The following is a 23,855-nucleotide window of genomic DNA, read 5'->3' as shown; positions in this document are numbered from 1 at the left end:
CGGTTGCAACGTATGGCTGGGTGGGCGGCACCGCAGAAAGAGCACTCGTGCTTAAACTTGCATGATGCATAAAATTTACAGTGGCCTTTGCTGAAGAGCCAGCATGAACCAGTTCGCTTAATGGTGTGGGCCCCGATTCCTCCGGGAGAACCGCCAAACGCCGGTGGGGAAGGGGCCGCTGGCTGAAAGGGGCGCTGAGGTACACAAAAAGCTGGAAGGATTTCTCAGGGCAATTCTGAGACGCTACGCAACCCAATACCGCAAACGCTTGCAACCAATTATTAAAAGTTTTTGCCACTTTAGGCCTCGCAGGAACCCCCCTTTCGAAACATTGTTCCTTGTCTACAGTCGCTGAATCCACTGACACCACGGACCAAATATCAATGTAGTCATTGCGTGCTATTTTCTCCCTGGTATCGTCGGACAAGTGAGCGCCGAGTGGGGGGATACCACAAAAATAAGTATCCCTGAAGGCAGGCAGGGAAGGACCTGCCATAGACGTAGACGCCTCCACTAGCGTTTTCCCGACCTCCACCTGCGAGGCCGGGGTAGCAGGGGCAACTGGATTACCCGCCAACAGGGATCGCAACACATTAACTATATCAATGTCAGATGTAACCCCAGAACCCCAAGCACGAAGACAATCATACTCACCGTGTCCAGATGCCGACGCCGGGACTAGGGCCGTTGAAGGTGGAGGGGGAGGAACAGGTGCAGAAGATGCTACTGGTACCTCTACCATCCTCGATCTTGTGGACCAACGGCGGTTGGATGAGCCTATGCTATGGCGACGCCCGTGATGGCTGCCCCTTGGACTGCCATGTTGAGACGACCCAGTGCGAGAGCTCGACGTCTCAGAACTTGAAGATGATCTACTATGTCGCGGACAACGTCTGTGCGAACGCTGAGACGAGCGGTGTCTGGATGCCCGCCGAGAGCGGGAGCGGCGAGTAATGTTGGTGCCCCTGGAGCTAACAGACGAAGCCCGATCAGCGTTTTCCGTCAGCATGTAACCTGGACCCAAACCCGGAGGAACTACCAGGGCAGTATTGGATGGAGGAGGAGGGGGTGGAGGTGGTGGTGCCTGTTGCCTCACCCTCGGCGGATCCTGTTTGCATTGGAAGAAATCCCCCTCACTATCGCCCAGGGAACAATCATCCCCATCATTCAGTGGGGGAGGTGACATTTCGTGCCACCCTCCTGCGACAGTACCTGGGGGGATGTGCTGCGGGGCCGTGCCCCTCGTGCTGTTTTGTGCGTCCATCCTGTGTGCTGGTGGAAGGGGAGCACCCCTTTGCAGAACCTCCGTGCCCGACGCTGCCATAGTACCTTGCGCTGTATTGGTGGCAGCTGTGCTCCTCGCGGCCACTGCGCGAGGCCTAGCCCTACCCAGACCAGTGGAAGTCGTTAGGCCTGGAGACGGAGGGATCACGTCCTCATCAGGCCTGCCTCGCGAGAGTTGCGGTGCGGTGCTGGTCTGCGCATGCGCGACCTGTCTAGCAGAATCGGGGAAGACTCTTTGGTTGCTGGAGGGGGAGAGCCGCACTGGCGGCCTGGAGCGGCGCGCAGAGCGCCGAGCAGGAAGTGGACAGGGTAAGGAGAACTCCGGTGCCACAGTCTCATTCAAGAAAGATTGCAGCCATACAGAGCCCTCATCCTGAAGATGGAGGCGGATGTTCTCCTCCAGCTCTTGCCGGTTCATGATTGCAAACAGGTAAGTGTACTCACTGTGTACAAGTAACGGCCAGAAGAGGAAGATGTCTGCCCGCCCTTGGCTTATAAAGCCCAGAAGGGGAGGGTGGGCAAGACCGCCCACAAGCCTGCCTAGAAAATGCCCAGTGGGGCGGGTGCCCACTGTCCCTGTAGGGCCTACGCCTCTCACTGCCTATCTCAGAAAGACCTGCCCCTAGCCAACAATATCCCTCTTTTAACTCCTTCCGTGCCACACAGTCATGGGCCCAATGGCTAATAAGCCTGAGGGCCTCCATTGACGGCGAGAGCAGACTGTACATATGTGCTGTCTTTGCCGTTATGTTCTATGAAAGTTATGGAAACAGCCATTTAAACAAGTTTACATTTTTTTGTTTTTAAATGCTGGAAAACCCCTTTAAAGTTTGCTTTACACAAGCCATTTTTTGTAATAATTAGTTACATATTATACTCGAATAATTTTTTTAAAAAATCTTATAAAAATTACAGCAAAAACACCTGTAAACACAGCCTAAGGAGTCTCTTATAGTACCTATTAGAACTAATTTACATGCATGAAGGAGTGCATACGTCCAAAGGCGAAAATCAAATTGGCACCATCTTAGTTTAGTCCTGAGGCTATATTCACACGGTTAACAAAATATGGCTGAAAATGCGGAGCTATTTTCAAGGGAAAACAGCTCCTGATTTTCAGCAGTTTTTTAATCAAATTTGTGTTTTTATGGACGTTTTTGGAGCTGTTTTTCTATTGAGTCAATGACGGCTCAAGAAGTGACATGCACTTCTTTTTACAGGGCGTTTTTTTACGCGCCGTTTTTTGAAAATGAGGCGTAAAAAATGCCCCGTCGGAACAGAACGCCGTATTTCCCATTGAAATCAATGGGCAGATGTTTGGAGGCGTTCTGCTCCCGATTTCTTAGCCGTTTTTTGGGCCGTTTACGGGCCCGAAAAACGGCCGAAAATAGCCCGTGTGAACATACACTTATTTGATTTCTATAGCTTCTTAGTTTACTTAGTGCAGACATTGCAGAAAAAAAAATGGTGCAGAAAATAGCTTGCGGTGCTGATTTCACATTCCACAGCATGCTCAGTCTGTTGCGGAGAAGTTGAGGGGCAGCTTTATAAATATGGTGTTCATGCCATTTCCAATGCCGTAACATCAGTCAGAGCATGTTCACACATGGCAGACTAGTTGCAGAAATTTCTGCAACTGAAAATGTATTCCAGCAGCATATGCAGGGATTTTTACAAAGCCCATTCAGATGAATGGGGCAGTCACAGAAATTCCTGTAATAAAACGACCTTGTGTGAACTTACCCTTATATTGAAAAATCCCTCTCTCTGTGTAGGACTTTCTGAAATAGAAATCTCTAGGATAAGAGAAGCAGTGGTAAATGAGCACCATAGTGTTCAGAAATAAAAACACGAAAATGTAATGGTGACTGTCCCCATGGTATATAGGGATCAGGACTGGAAATCACATAATAAAACAACATTTTTCTTAATAGTTATGATTTATTTTTTATTGCAGAAGGACAGATGAAAGTGGAAAAAGGAAGGGAGGAGAAATAATAGGAGGAGGACTGTTTATTCTAGGGTTTCTCTGATTGCGGCAACATTCTTACAGAATCAGTGAAGGGTAATTATATCAATCCAACTGGAGGATGAGAAATGATTGTTCTGGAATAAGAACTTGGCAATGTATGGGTTAAATCTTAGCTCTTCTACCACATAAGAGAATAAGAATGAACTGCCTCCTCAACACATATAAAGACTGTGGTTTTCGTTATGTGACTGTGAATATATTAAAGGCAGAATTGCCTACCACGACCTCCAGCAGCATGCTGCATTCCAGTGTGTGGGAGCCTCCGACAGGTCTCTACAAATACTGCTCTCCACCGCCACTGGGTGTCTGCAAGTCTCAAGTAGCTTGCAACAGGAGAACAATTTAAACCCATTACACTACTTATTTTTATCAGTACAAAATAATACATTTTATTTGTTATGTTTTTATTTGATGTGGTAGATGTAGCATTCCAATAATCCAGCACCGCTGGCCCCAGGCGGGAGCTACGTTATCACATTATGTACAGTATACTGTTGATGCTTATTTTAGGAGGGTTTTGTTCTGATTTGGGTCGAGTGTTACGGCTTATAATTATTGTTACATTTTATATTGATTACGGCAACTACAGGAGTTCACCGCCGGTGAGCAGCTGACCTATCGGGACGGATTTACTAAGATTGCCGTTACATATATGGCAGTCTTAGCTTTCTGCTCCGCTAGAGTGAAATGTGACAGATTTATTAGGAGGCGCACACCCTTTAATAAATCTGTTGCATCTTGCTGCTGGACATGCACCATCCATTTCCCCATTGGACATAAAAAAAAAATTATACTCACCGCTCCTCTTCGCTTTTTCCCTCCGGGTCCCTTCAGGCTACCTTAGCATGTTGCGGCTCATACAAGGTCCTGACGCCGTGTAGCAACATGGCCTTATATGTGATGCAGCACTTAACATCCTGAGTGCTGCGTCACATACAACGTCCTGATGCTGCCCAGCGTCAGTAAATTATATGACCCGCGGCATGCTGATGGGACTAAGAGGGTACAAGCAAAGAGGAGCGGTTAAAGTAAGCATACTTTTTTTTTTTAACTGTGCAATAGGGATGAGGAAGGGGAGGTATTCCGATGTGGGAGCAAGATACGGGCCTGGCACGAACCTCTATCTTTCTACCTACCACATATTAAAATCCACACCACCTAGGAGCTGGCGTAGATATCCGCTTTAATTCATGTGAGTTTTCTGGCGTAAATTATAATAAATTTGTCAGGCCACTATTGCCCAGCTTCTTTTAGGAAGCTACGCCCCTGTTTAATAAAAGTGGTGAGGGTGGTATTAAATGGCTAATGGCTAAAAGTAGCAATTTGCAAGGCAAATTGCGGCTTCTGGTCCCTTTTGTGACTTTTTTACGTTAGAAAGGTTGATAAATCCCCCCCCCCCCCCATTCTGTTTTGGGTTAAATGATGATTTTTTTGTTTGCGCTGTATTTTTGGCCTTTTAACTCTAGGTATTGCATTTTTTCTGGCATTTTTTCCATGGGCTACTCTCTAGGACTTGACAAGACCAAAAAATACTTGTTACAAATGTAATTATTAGAAAAAACACTACCAAAAATGCTTGAAATTCATGGTGTTTTAACAAAAGAAATGCAGATAAAAAGTGTGTGAAGGAGACCTAAGGGCAAAGCCACACGTGGCGGAATTGCTCTTGAATTCCGCTGCGGACACTCCGCAGCGTTAATCCGCAGCGGAGCCGTTTCTCCATTGCCTTCCACTTCTTTTTAGTAGGCTTCGTTTAGACGAGGCTGAAAATTCCGCTGCGGAGCATAGGCTGCGGTGCGGAATTTGGTGTCCGCAGCATACAATGGATGTTGCGGACCAGTGGCGGACTGGTTGCGGACTCATTGCGGAAGTTCTCCATTGACTTCAATGGAGATTCTAAATTCCGCAATGAAGTCCGCAGCTGTCATGCACATGTTATGTGTGCTGCGGATGCGTCTTGCTTTTTTGACATGACATTTCTTCATTCTGGCTGGACCTATGTATTTCTAGGTCTACAGCCAGACTGAGGAAGTCAATGGGGCTCCCGTAATTATGGGAGCGTTGCTAGGAGACGTCAGTAAATAGTCACTGTCCAGGGTGCTGAAAGAGTTAAGCGATCGGCAGTAACTGTTTCTGCACCCTGGACAGTGACTACCGATCCCAATATACAGCAACCTGTAAAAAAAATAGAAGTTCATACTTACCGAGAACTCCCTGCTTCTGTCTCCAGTCCGGCTTCCCAGGATGACGTTTCAGTCTCAGTGACGGCTGCAGCCAATCACAGGCTGCAGCGGTCACATGGACTGCCGCGTCATCCAGGGAGGTCGGGCTGGATGCCGAAAGAGGGACGCGTCACCAAGACAACGGCCGGTAAGTATGAAATTCGTTTACTTTCACTAGGGAAAGTGCTGTCCCTTCTCTCTATCCTGCACTGATAGAGAGAAGGGAAGCACTTTTACCGCAGTCCGCAGCAGCTAATCTGCATCAATTTACTGCACATTTTGGGCAGATCCGCCACAGAATCTGCAACGCAGATTCTGTGCGGCATTGATGCGGACAGCTGCGGAGGAAAACCGCCACGTGTGGGCATGCCCTTAGGGTATGTTCACACGCTTAGCAAAAAACGTCTCAAAATACGGAGCTGTTTTCAAGGGAAAACAGCTCCTGATTTTCAGCCGTTTTTTTAAGCAAACTCGTGTTTTTCGCTGCGTTTTTTTCGGCCGTTTTTGGAGCCGTTTTTCTATGGAGTCAATGAAAAATGGCTCCAAAAATGGCTCAAGATGCACCTCTTTTTCACGAGCATTTTTTAACGCAGCCGTTTTTCAAAATGGCCACATAAAAAAAATATGGCCCTTTGGAACAGAATGCCGTTTTCCCATTGAAATCAATGGGCAGATGTTTGGAGGCGTTCTGCTTCTGATTTTTCAGACGTTTTTTGGCCGTGTATGACCCGAAAAACGGCCAAAAATAAGCCGAGTGAACATACCCTGAGGATGCATTCTCACGAAGCGTTTTTAGGGAAAAAAAATATGGCGTTTTTCCTGTGTTTTGACACATTTGTTTTCAGGGAAAAAAAGACGTTAATAGGGAAATTTTAAATGCAGTACAAATAGTGCAGCTTTTTGCAATCACAGCATAAGGTTATTTTGTCGGTTTTTCTTTCAGTCAGACACACAAACTTATTTTTTTCCTCCCGTAAATACTGGCGTAAATACGGGTCCTTGGTCACACGTATTCGACCCGTATTGCACCAGTATTTACGGGCACGTTTTCGCTGCAAAATTGCACTGCACTAATCGGCAGCCCCTTCTCTCTATCAGTGCAGGATAAAGAGAAGGGACAGCCCTTTCCGTAGTAAAAGTAAAAGAAATTCATACTTACCCGGCCGTTGTCTTGGTGACGCGTCCCTCTTTCGACATCCAGCCCGACCTCCCAGGATGACGCGGCAGTCCATGTGATTCACTGCAGCCTGTGATTGGCCTGTGATTGGATGCAGCGGTCACATGGGCTGAAACATCATCCCTGGAAGCCGGACTGAAGGAAGAAGCAGGGAGTTCTCGGTAAGTATGAACTTCTATATTTTTTACACGTTGATCTATATTGTGATCGGAAGTCACTGTCCAGGGTGCTGAAAGAGTTACTGCCGATCGTTTAACTCTTTCAGCACCCTGGACAGTGACTATCCCCTGACGTCGCCTAGCAACGCTCCCGTAAATACGGATGCACACACGTAGTCACCTGTAATTACGGGAGCCCCATAGACTTCTATGGGCTGCCCGTGCCGTAATTACGGCCTGAAATAGGACATGTTCTATATTTTTCAACGGCACGGGCACCTTCCCGTAAGCATACGGGGAGGTACCCGTGGCCAATAGAAGTCTATGGGCCTGTGATTACGGGCGTTTTTATGTTTGTGTGCATGGGGCCTTAGTGATGTGTTTTCTTTTGCCTGATTAAAAAAAGCATGTATAAATGTGACTTGCGTTTTTTTAAAATGGTCTTTAAATCATATGATTTGCATTGGGAAAAATGGCACAAAAAAAAACACACAAAAACACAGGTACTAAAATACACTATTTTGAAAAATGCAATAATAAAAACCCATAAAAATGCATGAACCTTTAAAAAAAATTCTGCCGTTTTACATGCGTTTAAAAAAAAGAAGAAAAAAAACAGTGCAAAAAAACTGTGAAGGGAAGGTAATGTTCATACGGCATTTGTTCAGGCTGAAAAGACAAAGTTAATTTCAAGAGAAAACAGCCTCTAAAATCCAGGCATTTTAGCAGCTGATTGATTTGATTTTGCAGGCGTTTTTGAAGCGTATTTTCGAAGAGTTTTCAAAGTGTCAATAGAAAATGGGAAAAATCTGCTGTTAAAATGCTTCAAGAAGTGACATGCCACTTCTTTTTAACTAAGCATATTTTTACAAGGCTTTCATTAATTCTGCAGTGTAAAAATACGCCACATATGAACTAACCAGCGTACTTAACGTTGAAATCAATGGAACGCTGTTTTCCGGCATATTTCAAGTGTATTTCAGAGCTTAATATAATTGTTTTGCGGCCCGAAATACGAAAATTTGCTGTGTGAACATACCCGAAAGTCTAAGGGCACGTTCAGACGTGGCAAAATTTTTCCGCTGCAAATGTTGGTGCAGATTTGGTGCAATTACGCAGCGAATCTGCACCAACATTTGCATATTTGACAGGTAATTCAGACTTTGCAGATATCACAGCGGACTTGCAACAGATTTAAATTTTTGCATTGCAAAGGCTGAAATCCGCAGTGAAATTCCGCTTCTTCTCCGCAACGTCATGAGCATGCTGTGGAGGGAAAATTCTGCACCGCAGAACCCATGAACGGAACCCAAACGGAAACCATAGGTTTCCATTTGCATCACCATTGATTTCATAGCGTAGCCGACTACGGTATTGATTCTGTCAAACCTACGGAACCCTTACAAAATGGTGACAAACGGAAACCATTGGCACAGGATTCGTCACCATTGAAATTAATGGTGATGCAAACGGAAACCTATGGTTTCAGTTTGGATTCCGTTCATGGCTTCCCCTGACGGAAAGGTCTGACGGAATCCATGAACGGAGTCCCGATGCAGATGTGAACGAAGCCTTAGGATATGTTCACACGACATATTTTCGGCCGTTTTTCGGGCCGTAAACGGCCGAAAAATTGGGAGCAGAACGCCACCAAACATCTGCCCATTGATTTCAATGGGAAAACAGCGTTCTGTTCCGACAGGGCGTTTTTTCCGCGGCCGTTTTTCAAAATGGCCGAGTAAAAAAATGGCAGCGAAAAAGAACTGCCGGTCACTTCTTGGGACGTTTTTGGAGCCGTTTTTCATAGACTCTATAGATAAACAGCTCCAACGGCTGTAAAAAACGCAGCGAAAATTGCGAGTGGCTTAAAAAACTTCTGAAAATCAGGAGCTGTTTTCCCTTGAAAACAGCTCCGTATTTTCAGACGTTTTTGAGTTTGTATGTGCACTACACCTTAGTGTGAACTTGCAAATGTAAAAAATATTATAAAAGAAGTATACATTAAAAAAAACAAACTTTTTTTTACTTTTTATACGATTTACCACTAAAAAGCTAAAATAGAAAAAAATATATTAATACAAAAAAAGATAAGGGGTTGTTATATATTTTACAAAACATTTACTACATTTTTTTGTACAATTTATTCACAACTTTACTACTATAGCTTTTTTTTCTCATTACTATAATAAATGTATTTATTATGATCTTAAAGGAGTTATCCGGGTTATTAAAATTGATGGCCTATCTTTACGATAGGCCATCATTATTAGATCAGTGGGGGTCTGAGTGCTGTCACCCCCACCTATCAGCTGTTTGAAGGAGATAGGACAGTGGTGCAATACCTTGCACGGACGCTACAAATGTAAGGATATTTTCACACGACAGCGCAAAATACGTCTGAAATTACGGAGCTCCTGAATTTCAGACGTTTTTGCATGTACTCGCGTTTTTCGCGGCGTCTTTTACGGACGTAATTGGAGCTGTTCTTCATTGGAATCAATGAAAAATGGCTCCAAATACGTCCCAAGAAGTGTCCTGCACTTCTTTGACGCGGGCATAATTTTACGCGCCGTCTTTTTACAGCGACTCGTAAAATAACACCTCGTGGGAACAGAACATCGTAAAACCCATTGCAGGCAATGGGCAGATGTTTGCAGACGTATTGGCGCCGTCTTTTCAGGCATAATTAGAGGCGTAAAACGCCTCCATTACGTCTGGAAATAGGTCGTGTGCACATATCTAATAGCGCATGCAAGTACGAACGGAGAGGAGAAATATGTAAACAATGAAGAGGCTGCGAACCCCTTCAAACAGCTAATCAGCGCAGGTGCCAAAAGGCAAACTCCTTTAAAACAGTGGTTACAATTTTTTTTAAAAAGCCTATACTTACACCAGTCTTTGTAGTCATATGCAGACGCATCCCTCTGTTGTCTGTGCAGCCCAGCCCTGTGGAATGACATTTCATCACAACTGACCGCTGCACCAGTCACCTGGGATGAAACGTCATCCCAGGAGGGTGGCCTGAAGGAGGTCATCAGTTTTCAGAAGCTGGTAAACCCCTTTAACGATTTTGAAGCATAAATTGACATGCTTCAGATAAAAAAAACTCACTGCAGATCAATTTATGAATTGTTTTTCAGCTGATATTTTACGCAGCATGTGTATGAGTTTTGGTCAGATCTCATCCACTCTGCTGCTACTGTATTACACTGCTTATTTTCCCAATTAAATCTGTTGCAGATTTTTCCACTAAAATCGCGCTAGTTGCCCAAAGCGCCAGTGTGATCATGGTAATCATCAAACTACTTCTTTCAAGCATGAGCCATGTGGGTATAAAGTAATCTAAACACCTTCTCAAGTTTATGCTGGCGCCTAATCAGAGGCGTAACTTAAAACGTACCTAACTTTTCAGAATAAGCTATTATATGTGAGTACATGAGGAATAACACTATTTTGTTATTATATGACTTGTATATGATATTCTTTAGCAGTTTTCTCACAGAGATAGAGCCTGCGGAGAGATAGAGCTCTCTGCAGGCTCAATCTCCAATTCTCAGTTTTCTCTGAGCTAGCGGGCATTTATATATGCAGCAGCATGGAGGCTATTATACAGCAGTAATGAGCAGTATAGCTGAGAATCCAGCACTGGGGTGACATAAATCTTACCAGGAAGCTGCTGCAGCACGTCTCTATGTCCTTCTCACTCTGCTCCCCCTCCCCACTCTATAGACTTGTATGGGGGTAGTATGTCTGATTCACTCTGCTTCCTCCTTCTGCTCCCCCTCCCTTCTCCATAGACTTGTATACAGTGTGTTTTTGTCTGACTCACTCTGCTCCTGTTTCCTCCTCCCCCTGCCCTCTCCATAGACTTGTATGCAGCATATCTGCATCTGACTTACACTGCTCCTGTTTCCTCCTATGCCCCCCTCCCCTCTCCATCGACTTGTATAGGCAGGCAGTGAAGAGCCACATCCCCACACTGTCTGTAGTCCCTCTCCTCTACTCTGTAACTAGGGACAGATTTTGCTTGACATCAGGGGGTGGACAGCAGATTACAGGAAGAGAGACACCTAGTGGCAGTAACTTCACACAGACTTTGCATGGATAAAACTAAATTTTTACAGTAAGTAAATAACAAATTTGATCTATACCAGATAAACTATTAGATTAGTACAAAATGTTTGAAACGTTATTGTCCATTTAAAGCTTCTGAGCCCCAATGTAAAATCTATAACAGAGCCCCCATCTACCATGTTCTGTTTAGAATACTAGTCTCTAATGGGGCATAGGGTCTTTTGGAACCCCTCAGGCACCAGGCCCCAAGTGCGACTGCTCACTTTGTACCCCCTAAGCTACACCCCTGTTCCTACTCCTAGACTTCGCCGCAGTCTCCTCTTTGGAGCAGGGGTGGGGGTGGGCAGAGGCTTGTCATTTTACTCACCTGCTGCTGTCCTAGTCTAAGACAATGAGGAGCTCACAGGGACCTTACATTTTGCCAATGGCTTTATGCCTTCAATGGGCTTACAGTATCTTGCACGGCAGTATCATTGTTGCCAGCCCCCCCCCCCCCCTTGTTTGCAGAAATTATTGCAGTAATAAGAAGAACATGCTTAAAAATATAAAATTAGCAACAATTACGTAATTAAAAGAAGAGTAAAATAAGAGTAAAAAAAGGAAGAAGTAGGTCCAGTTAGGAAGCATTAAAAGCGACCTTAAAGAGTGACAGGATCTGAAAGCTATGGAGCAGGATGGAGAGGTTTATTGAGTTGGATCCAGATAAAAAAGTGGGTGGGTGGAGTATAGAAGACAGACTCTGAGGCACCAGGGTCAGAACCATTTCATATCTGGGGTGCCTTCCAGGTTTTGGGGTCTGTGGTCAGGGCTGCGTGGCCGGTTATGCTTTCAGGGAGACCTCAGGGTCTGAGTCAGACTGTAAATAGACAAGAACACACAACGGGAGACAAGAGGGCAGCACCATAGTGTGTATACTGTTACAGGACACTGGCACGGTACAATTACACAGAAGAACGGGCAGAGAGAGTTTACAATGTAACAAACGACGTCTAGAATTTTTAAGGAGCAAAGTTAACACATTAAAAAAGAATTAGATACTTCACAGAAGTCCCACTCTGTGGGAGAACATTGTTAATAGTGTACTTCACCTAAGCTGCTCATAGACCTAAAATCGTTCAGCCAATGTATCTGATGGAGCACAGTGTTTCAGTGGTCAATGCTGTTTCCTTGTGAGACTCGGGTCCTGAGTTCAAGTCCCACTAAGGACAATGTTAGCATGGAGTTTGTATTTTTTGCATGGCTTTCCTCCCACACTCCAAAAACATATCGATAGGTTCATTGGTTTCCTAAATTGTGTGACTGTATGTTGAGATAGGGAAATAGGATTGTGAGACAGAGACTGATGTGAGTGATGGCAATCTCTGTACAGCACTGCAGAATATATTAACATTATATAAGCAACAGGAAATAAATATCTCACACTGTTCAATAACTTTGACATCATGAACACTATCATGTTGCGTACGGTCTTCAAGTAGCACAGAGCCGTAATATGGCACACACAGACTTCTGTGGGGCCTTACTTTACCTCTGTATGATTCTGATTTCATACTGAGACATACATAGTTTTTTCTGTTTGATTCATACAGAAAAAATATTGTGGCAGGTTCCATCAGATGCCATATTACAGAGATATCCTGCAATGCTTCTAGAATAAAAAAAATCTATGATATGCCACTGTATGGAGCACCTTATTGTGGCTCATAGAGTATGTACGGCTCTATTAAACTAAGCTGCAGAGTCCTTACTCCTTTGAAGGAATTGTGTTATCCGAAAATGACCTAAGGTGCAAATCACGTTTCTATGTTCAACATATTTTTTAAGAATTTTGGGTGATGATTTTTAAAATTTTCTGTCAGTATCTATATTTTAAAAAAAAACTGAAGTCTTGCAGTTTTTACTCTGGCCACTGAGCCTCATAATAGACTTACCCTTCCTGTTCTGTAGAGATCACTTCTCAGCAGTCATCTCATTATCATCACAGGCAGGATTACAATGAAAGGTAACACCTTTATGATAAAGTAGAGGCAGAACACATAATCTACAATTCACAAAATGTGATAGACATAGCTCCCCTCCTACCCCTCTCTGCACAATGACCTCTGCACAAGTCACAGAGCATGCCTAGAAAACGCTCCCATAGAAGTCAATGAACTAATCCTGTATAAAGGTCCCTATGGGCCATGTGGCTGCTGTAAAGCATAGCTCTAAATCTGGTTTTAATTCATAAAAAAAAAATATAAGTGATACATTCCCTTGCCGCATAGAGCACTGGTCGGCATGTTGGGCAAATCTAAACCAGGAAAGACACTATTACAATTTGTGTAAGGAAACACACTCCTTTTTGTGTTCCAACTATATAAATACAGACGTACGCAGGCCTTAAACTCAAGCTATGTTTACTATACAAAACCACAGACACCATAAAGTACTAAAGCCACAACAAAACATAGGGTAGGTGTGATAGTACTATTGATAGTAGCCAGACAGCCACTTTTCTGGGAACCATTGAAGTGGTATCTGAAGCTACAAATGAGGCTAAAGAGAGGGGCATTTTGGACTTAAAAGGGGATACTTCAGATTAAAAAAAAAACTAGAAATCAGCAGCACTGGAATAATGAAAAAATGATGAAGTGTGGTGCACGCCTTGGAAAACTTGATCCAAAGTCCTTTAGAATCCAAGTAATGAAGGGATCAATACAGCACGCATAAATGGTCCCTTCATTTCACCCTTGCAACGTTTCAGTTTTAACTAGAGCCTTACGCAAGCAACAAACAAGTGACAATATACGGTATATACTTGCATATATCAAAAGTATAAATTATAACCAACTGCAATATTGTGAAATATTACAACATACACAAAATGCATAGATGTGTCCTATTGAATCATTTTATCCAACAAGTGAATGCTCGTCAATTACTATATCATTATATAGTGTACTTCAGTGCTCTAATACAATAAATTATGCACGGGTGTAATGTATATAATGGGTCATAATGTAATCAGATATAAAAGTTTGATCACCCGTACCACCCTGGGTATCTGCGTCCACCACACTGCAGTGCGCATGTTAATGACGTCTAAACCTTCAGATAGGGTTCCGATTCCGATCAATGCCATGGGACTGCACCACCATTACATCTGGGCACATGCAGAGATACACACATTTGGGCCGGAGCCGGCATATTGGTTAAGGACTAGTACCTCCTGTCATAATAGCATCAAATGCTACTTTTTTATTATAATTCTAACCTCTACTCAAAAGAAGATGACTGCTGACCCTGCCACCAGTGTACAACGCACAAGGTGGAAACATATAAAATGTAAAAAAAAACACCATCAATTTCAAAACTATATTTAGCAAAAAAAAAACTCGACTTAAACAGTACATCATTTTCTGACAGTACATTCCCTTTAGGCTGGTTTGACACACACTGCAGTTTGCTGCGTTTTTATGTGTCCTCGGTGGCATATTTTTAGTGCGTTTTTGGTGCGGCCAGATGTTACATTAAAGTCTATAGTCAAATATAAAATGTACCACAAACACTGCACTTTTGCTTGTGCCATTTTTATGTTGCATTTTTGTGGTCTGTGGTGTTTTTTACCCAAATGCATCATGATGTGGGTGTGGTTTTTTTCCTGAAAAAAAAAATTAATTTAAAAGCATGTACGAAATTATACTAAATGAAAAACGCCAATAAAATCACTAACATAAATCGCTGTAATATACTGTGTGTATATATATATATATATATATATATATATATATATATATATATATATATATATTTGTTTATTTATTCTTTTTTTTTAATCGCTGTCATTTTTAAATGTAGACAAGTGACAGATTACTGCACTCAGCATCTCTGTTACTGCTTTATGATGACAAGTTTCCTTTTGGTTATAGAGATCATTATTGCGGATTTTGGGAGGCTGGGGCATGAGCTGGAACTTTATATGGGCAATTTTAATAATGCCAACTGTACTCCTCTAAAAGTTTTTCCATACAGCAAATAACTTCCAGGGGTCTTCTAATCCTAGTGACCACTGCTATTTGTAAGGGACAATCATCATATCTTGCCCATTTCAAAGTGTAGTTTTGCCGGCATCATCAGACTACAGCATGAAAATATATATTTCTTAAACTTAAAGAGACTCTGTCACCACATTATAAGTGCCCTATATTGTACATAATGTGATCGGCGCTGTTATGTAGATTGCAGTAGTGTATTTCATTTTGACGGAGTTATGACCTATTTTAGCTTTATGCTAATGAGTTTCTTAATGGACAACTGGGCGTGTTTTACTTTTTGGCCAAGTGGGCGTTGTACAGAGGAGTGTATGACACTGACCAATCAGTGACCAATCAGCGTCATACACTTCTCTCCATTCATTTGCACAGCACATAGCGATATAGCTATATCGCTATGTGCAGTAACATAAACACACTATAACATTACTGCCGTGTCCTGACAATGAATGTACATTACCTCCAGCCAGGACGTGGTGTCTATTCAGAATCCTGTCACTTCCGTAGCGTCTCTGATATATTTACAGCAAGGCAAGTGTAATCTTGCGAGATTACGATGTAACCTGTTATTTCAAATGAGATTACGCTTGCTGTGCTGTAGTGTCGGGATTCTGAATACACATCCTGTCCTGGAGGTAATGTATATTCATTGTCAGGACACTGCAGTAACGTTATAGTGTGTTTATGTGGCTGCACATAGCGATATAGCTATATCGCTATGTGCTGTGCAAATGAATGGAGAGAAGTGTATGACGCTGATTGGTCACTGATTGGTCACTGATTGGTCAGCGTCATACACTCCTCTGTACAATGCCCACTTGGCCAAAAAGTAAAACATGCCCAGTTGTCCATTAAGAAAGTCATTAGCATAAAGCTAATATAGGTCATAACTCCGTCAAAAATGATCATTTTTCTAAATAAAAAACACTGCTGTAATCTACATTACAGCGCCGTTCACATCATGTACAATACAGGCCACTTATAATGTGGTGACAGAGCCTTTTTAAATCAGGCACTTTTGTAAGCTAAGACCTTAGTTAATTAAACAAGCCTCCCAAGAACTGTCAGAAGTATATAAAAATCCCTTTAGTGAATTTGAAATATGGAAAAATCTAATCTTATTCCTACATTGTGTTATAGGCGTTTAGGCTGAGAAGAACTTCTTTTCTGTGCCCATGACCCTTCCTGCCACGTGTTCTGGGAGCTCAGCGTTATCGTGTGGACATGGGGCCTAATAAAATCCAGCTTTTATTTTCTAGTACAGGTATGAAAATGAAAGAAGAGCTCTACCTTTCCAAGAAGGCCCAGTGTCGCTATAACACTGAATTGCCAAAGCACAGGGCAGGGAGTGTTGGCATAGGGACATAAGCACAGGGGGCCTGTAACCTTAATAATTTTGCCACAATTTTAAAACACACTAAAGTTATGTAACGTACAATTTTTGATACGACATGCACACTCCCTTGTTCTGTACACAGCTATAGTCTTAATACTTGATGCAAATGGATATTGGTGATTTTTATAAAGTATCAGATCTTTTCACTCTCAGGAAAATGAATCCTTTCACTAGATATTGATAAACCTACTAAACTAAGCACACAGTAACATGTAGATCCTAATTCCAATGCAACAGTCAAAACATAGTGGCGCTCCTATGAAAGAGTATTGCACTGCACAGGCCTGTGTTTAAAGGTAAATACAACTCTGTAATGACAGACTATGCTTAAGTACTTTCCCACAAAACCAGTCTGCTTTTAAGATGGGATGTCCATAAAATTAAATACTCCAGGAATAGGAACATTGATACTATTACCAGATTCCTACAATGAGAAAAAGCCGTTATTTATTATTGCCTGGGCACACTCATAGGATAGTAAGCAAATTGGCTATTATTGACATTCAGATTATATAAGAACAGTGTCACAGATCATGATGGTCAATGCATCAGTAAACGTACTGTATGTGCAATGCAATATTCTGGGACTCTTCAGGACTGTCAACAGAAAAATTTGAACTACCTTCTTTGACAAAATGAAATGGGCTGAGGATATGCAAGACTGTAATAAAACAAACCCCAGCCAGTGGACAGATGGCCAGATGAGGTATGCAACACAGATACTTATTGCGCAATTTATTTTTTTTATAGCAAATTGTCTGTGTGTGAAGGGGCGGATTTGACTTTATGAACTAGGTTTTAACTTAAAGGGGTTCTCCGCTTTAGACAATACCTACTTGTTAGAAGGGTCCACTGACAATTAGCTGATCATACAATGTCCCCCTGTTGGGACCCCCAGGGATCAGCTGTAATCTGTGAGGAAACTTGGAAGTAAAGGTCCTTTTACACTGGCCCATTTTGACCATGAAAACGAGCGCCGATCAAGGAGACAGCTCGTTGATCGGCGCTCGTTTGCTTCTTTCACAAGGAGCTATGTATGGGGACAAGCGCTCATAATTACGATCGCTCATCCCCATACATTTCTATTCTCTCGGCATCATGTCTCCCTGTCTACACAAAGAGATTTGCTGCCGACAACGATAATATTTAGGCTGATAAAACGATACGATCAGCTGATGAACAAGCGTTTCTGTGAACACACGTTTGTCCGATAATTGGCCCGTGTAAAAGGGCCCTTAGTGTTCAATTTCCTAGCAGCACCACCACAGGGGAAATTAAATGGACACTAACTTTTCAAATAAATTATGCTAATCTAATAGTATACCTGATAAATATCAACTTTGTAATTTACTTACTGTTAAAATGTTGTTGTTTTATCAATGCAAATTCTGAGTGAAGTAAGGGCCCTTTTACACCAGCCAACTTTGGTCGTAAAAACGATCATCGATCAATGATACAGAGATGTGCTGCTGACTACGATAATATTTTGTTGCTGCATAAACTATACAATCAGCCGATGAACGAGCGTTTGCTCATATAGCGACTGATCGTTGTCCTGTTTACACATGGCAATGATCGGGAACAAACGTTCATATAAATGCTTGTCTGTCGATCATTGACTCGGGTAAAAGGGCCTTTACAGCCACTAGGTGTCTCCCTTCATGTAATCTGTTGTCCACCCCCTGTTGTCATACAAAATTCGTCCGTATTTACAGAGCAGAATTGACAAACTGCAGAAGGTGGGAGGGGTTTCTCTTCACTGCCTGCCAATACAAGTCCATAAAGAGGGGAGTGAGGAGCAGGATGAGGTAGCAGAGACAAAAAAAAGACACAGACACGCTGCCTTTACAAGTCTATGGATAGGGAAGGGGGAGCAGGAGCAGACTGAGAAAGACACACTTCCTGGTAAGTGTTACTGTGTCACCCCAGTGCTAGATTCTCAGCTACACTGCTCATTACTGATGTACTGTATAATGTCCTCCATGCTGCTGCAGCTAATATATATACGTGATAGATAGAAATAGGAGAGCAGGATTCTCCTCTTCTATGTGTGCAGTGTACAGAAGTCATGCAGAATACTGGTCATATAATTGCCAGAAATAGTGTTATTCCTCATGTACACACATATGACTGCTTATTCTGAAAAGTCAATTTAAAAGTTAGGTACGCTTTAAGCATTACACAGTGTCCATTGAAAATCAATGTACTGTATGTGTAATGCAGGACAGGACAGGCCCTCCAGAGCGAGAGATGTTTTTTGTAACCTCCCTCACATCTGGCCAAAAGATGGGGATCCTGAACAGAAGACCCCCCAATAGTAAGCACAAAAATTACTTGTAATTTAATATCTACAAGCGCTGCTTACCTGCTATTTATTTTCCTCAGTGCTTCCTGCTTGACTGCTTTAACCCCTTCACGCCATTTCACGTACAGTTACGTCATGGGAGATGGTCTTTTCGCGCATCTCCACGTAACTGTACGTGAAGGAGATGAAGCTAGCTCAGGAGCTGAGCCAGCGACATCACCGCTGGGTGACAGCTGTATGTTACAGATGGCACCCTGAGGTATCGTGCAGGACCGGAGCTAGCCTCCGATCCGACCGATTAACCCCTCACATGCTGCGTTCAATAGAGATCGCAGCATGTGAGGAGTTTATAGCCATCGGCACCCCAGCAACGTGATCGCTGGGTTGCCGGTGGCTGCAAAGGCGATCGGAGGGGTAATACTTACCTCCCGGTCCGCCAGTAACGGAATCCTCCTATGCCCCGTCGTCGGCGGGGCCCAGGAGGCTTCCGGTACCATCGGCAAGATGGCGCCGGCTCAGCTTCCGGCTCAGAAGCTGAGCCGGCATCATCAGCAGTGGGTGTCCGCTGTATGTTACAGCGGACACCCCGATCTATCGCCAGGAACCGGAGCTAGCTCCGATTCCTGGCATTAACCCCTTCGATGCAGCGATTCAATGCAATCGCTGCATCAAAGTGGTTTGTATGCAATCGGCAGCCTTGCCATGCGATGGCAAGGCTGGCGACTGCTACTATGGCAACAGGATGCCTAACAATGGCTTCCTATCTGCCATTACGTTAGCCGATTAGGCCCCGCCCGGAGGCGGAGCCTGATCGGCTTGCTGTCAGTGAACAACTGACAGTTCTAATACATTGCACTACATAGGTAGTGCAATGTATTAGAACATCAAACAAACAGTTGAACCTTCAAGTCCCCTAGTGGGACTAAAGAAAAGTGTAAAAAAAAAAAGTGTAAAAAAAGTAAAAATAAAAGTTGTAAAAAATACAATAAAAGTTTCAAATAATAACACAAAACACAATCGCCCTTTTTCCCTTATCAAGTCATTTATTATTGAAAAAAATAATAAAGCCATACATATTTGGTATCGCTGCGACCGTAACGACCTGAACTATAAAAATATTATGTTATTTATTCCGCACAGTGAACGCCGTAAAAAAAAACTAAAAAATACTGACATAATTGCTATTTTTTGGTCACTTTGTCTTCCAAAAATTGAAATAAAAAGTGATCAAAAAGTCGCATGTACCTAAAAATGGTACCTATAAAAACTATAACTCGTCTCGCTAAAAACAAGCCCTTATACAGCTCCGTCGACGAAAAATGTAAAACCGTTATGGCTCTCACAACTTGGCGACAGAAAAAATCCATTCTCTTTACAAAAGTTATTTTATTGTGCAAAAAGTTGTAAAACATAAAAAGTGCTATAAATTAGGTATTACCGGAATCAGACTGACCCGCAGAATAAAGCTAACATGTAATTTATAATGCATGGTGAACGCTGTATAAAAAAAACTAAAAAAATATGCCAGAATTGCTGTTTTTTGGTCACCTTGCCTCCCAAAGAAAAAAGGATAACAAGTGATCAAAAAGTTGCATGTACCCCAAAATGGTACCAATAAAAACTACAGCTCGTCCCACAACAAACGAGCCCTCATACCACTACGTCTATGAAAAAATAAAACTAGTTATGGCACCAATAAGCCAGGAAATAAAAATATGCAGTTGTGCCGGCCCGAGGGGAACATTTCTTCTGTTTCAAGTGGCGAATTATCAAGGCCCCTAAAATTAGGGAACCAGGAAGGGGAGGGCCCAAACATATCTGCTAGAAGCGCCGGTGCCCGTATTATACCAGGACAACACTTTCCCAGCAAAATTCCCCAAACTTCAAAGGTGCCGAGTGTGGACCAAAAGGGGAATAAGTAAAGACCATTTATCAGTGCGACACCGGCCTGTGCAGAAAGGATTGTGTCACAGCGTAACACACATCTATGGATTATTTTATTGGTTTTTTTTACACCACTATACCACCTGACTATGCCCCTTATATACTCCGCCCGCCTTACATGTACCCCCACATTATAAACGAAAACACTAGTAAGACTCAAAACAAAACTACTACAAGCAAAATCCACGCTCCAAAAGCCAAATGGAGCTACCTCCCTTCTGAACCCTACAGTGTGCCCAAACAGCAGTTTACTTCCACATATATGGCATCGCCATACCCGGGAGAACCCTTTTAACAATTTCTGTGGTGTGTGTCTCCAGTGGCACAAGCTGGGCGCCACATATTGGCATATCTATTGAAAAACCATTTTCACTCTGCAACATCGAGTGCACACCAATTTCTGCCAATCACCTGTGGGGTTAATATGCTCACTACACCCCTAGGTGAATACCGTGAGGGGTGTAGTTTCCAAAATGGGGACACTTGGGGGGTTTCCACTGTTTTGGTCCCACAGGGACTTTGCAAATGCGACATAGCGACCAGAAACCAATCCAGCAAAATCTGTACTCCAAAAGCCAAATGGCGCTCCTTCCCTTCTGAGCCCTACTCTGTGCCCAAACAGCAGTTTATGACCACATATGTGGTATTGCCGTACACAGGAGAAGTTGCTTTACAAGTGTTGGGGTGCTTTTTTTCATTTATTTGTTGAGAATATGAAACATTTTCAGCTAAAACTACGTCTTATTGAATAAAAAGGATTTTTTTTATTTTCACTGCCCAATTCTAATAAAATCTGTGAAACACCTGTGGGATCAAAATGCTCACTACACCCCTAGATGAATTCCTCAAGGGGTGTAGTTTCGTGAATCGAGTCACTTTTGGGGAGTTTCCACTGTACTGGTACCTTAGGAGCTTTGCAAAAGTGACATGGTGTCAAGAAACCAATCCAGCAAAATCTGTGCTCCAAAAGCCAAATGGCACTCCTTCTCTTCTGATCCTTGCCGTATGTCCAAATAGCCGTTTATGACCACAAATTGGGTATTGCCGTACTCCAGAGAAGTTGCTTTACAAATGTTGGGGTTCTTTTATTCCTTTATTTGTTGAGAAAATGAAAAATTTTGAGCTAAAGCTACGTTTTATTGGAAAAAAATGATTTTTTTTATCTTCACTGCCCAATTCTAATAAAATCTATGAAACCCCTGTGGGTTCAAAATGCTCACTACACCCCTAGATGGATTCTTCAAGGGGTGTAGTTTCCTAAATGGAGTCACTTTTTTGGTGTTTTCATTGTTTTGGTCCCTTAGGGGCTTTGCAAATGCGACGTGGTCTCCGCAAACCATTCCTGCTAAATTTGAGCTCCAAAAGACAAATGGCGCTCTTTCCCTTCTAAGCTCCGCCGTGTGTCCAAACAGCCGTTTATGACCACATTCGGGGTATTGTTTTACTCGGGAGAAATTGCTTTACAAAAGTAGTGGTGCATTTTCTCCTTTTAGTCCTTGTGGAAATTAGAAAAAATTAGCTAAACCTACATTTTCTTTGAAAGAATGTCGATTTTCATTTTCATGGCCTACTTCCAATCATTTCTGCAATAAACCTGCAGGGTCAAAATGCTAACTATACCCCGAGATAATTTCCTCAAGGGGTATAGTTTCCAAAATGGGGTCACTTTTGGGGGATTTCCACTGTTTTGGCGCCGCAAGAGCCTTTCAGACCCGACATGGTGCCTAAAATATTTTCTAATAAAAAGGAGGCCCCAAAATCCTCTAGGTGCTCCTTTGTTTCTGAGGCCTGTGCTTCAGTCAATAAGTGCACTAGGGCCACATGTGGGGTATTTCTAAAAACTGCAGAATCTGGGCAATAGATATTGAGTTGCGTTTCTCTGGTAAAACTTTCTGTGTTACAAAAAAAATAGATGAAAAATTAATTTCTACAAAAAAAAAAAGACATTTGAACATTTCACATCTACTTTGCCTTAATTCCTGTGAAACATCTAAAGGGTTAAGAAACTTTCTAAATGCTGTTTTGAATACTTTGAGGGGTGAAGTTTTTAAAATGGGGTGACTTATCGAGGGTTTCTAATATATAAGGCCCTAAAATCCACTTCACAACTGAACTGGCCCCTGTAAAAATAGCCTTTTGAAATTTCCTTGAAAATGTGGGAAATTGCTGCTAAAGTTCTAAGCCTTGTGAGGTCATAGAAAAATAAAAGAATGTTCAAAAAACGATGCCAATCTAAAGTAGACATATGGGTGATGTTAATTAGCAACAATTTTGTGTGGTATTACTATCTGTCTTACAAGCAGATACATATATATTTAGAAAAATGCTAATTTTTAAAATTTTTCGCTAAATTTTGGTGTTTTTCACAATTAAATACTTAATGTATCGAGCAAATTTTGCCAGTAACATAAAGTCCAATGTGTCACGAGAAAACAATCTCATAATCGCTTGGATAGGTAAAAGCATTCCCGAGTTATTACCACATAAAGTGACACATGTCAGATTTTAAAAAATAGGCTGTGTCCTTAAAGGGAATGTGTTGCCAGCAAAACATGTTTTTTTTTTTTTAATTAAACATTTAGTGTGTAGGTGATTAAACATTGTTCACATTTTTTTTTACGAGTCAGGAAATATTATAAATTAGATTCTAATTTATAATATTTCCCATTGCTGGTCACTAGATGGAGCTATTCCCAAAATTGCAGCGTTGCATGTGGTAAAGCAACCACATTGCTTTTTGCTGCAAAATTGGGAAAAAAGCACTCGCTCTAGTGAGCTCTGAGAATCCCCCCCTCCTTTATCCTGGCTAGTGCCGGGATAAACGAGGGGATTGAACGGTCTAACCTCCTACACTGTGTGTCGCCATTTTTTGAGCTAACACACAGTGTAGTAGGTTTACATACAGTAGTAAACACACACAAACACGAACATACATAGAAATCTCTTACCTGCTCCTGCCGCCGCGGCTCCCTCCATCCCGTCCGCTCCGTCTGCTGCCGCTGGTCCAAGTGCACAAGTCCGGAAGCCGCGACCGGAAGTAGTAATCTTACTGTCCGGCCGCGACTTCCGGTCCACAGGAAAATGGCGCCGGACGGCGCGCATTTCAAATTGGACTGTGTGGGAGCGGCGCATGCGCAGTTCCCACACAGACGGCGTACACAGAAGTGGATGGGACGGGACCCGTTCGCAGTCCCTATGGGACTGTGGCTGCCGTATTCCATGTCTGTAT

The sequence above is a fragment of the Rhinoderma darwinii genome, chromosome 2 (assembly GCF_050947455.1).
Source record: "Rhinoderma darwinii isolate aRhiDar2 chromosome 2, aRhiDar2.hap1, whole genome shotgun sequence".
Taxonomy (NCBI): Eukaryota; Metazoa; Chordata; class Amphibia; order Anura; family Rhinodermatidae; genus Rhinoderma; species Rhinoderma darwinii.
Note: the sequence above shows the minus strand (reverse complement) of the source record.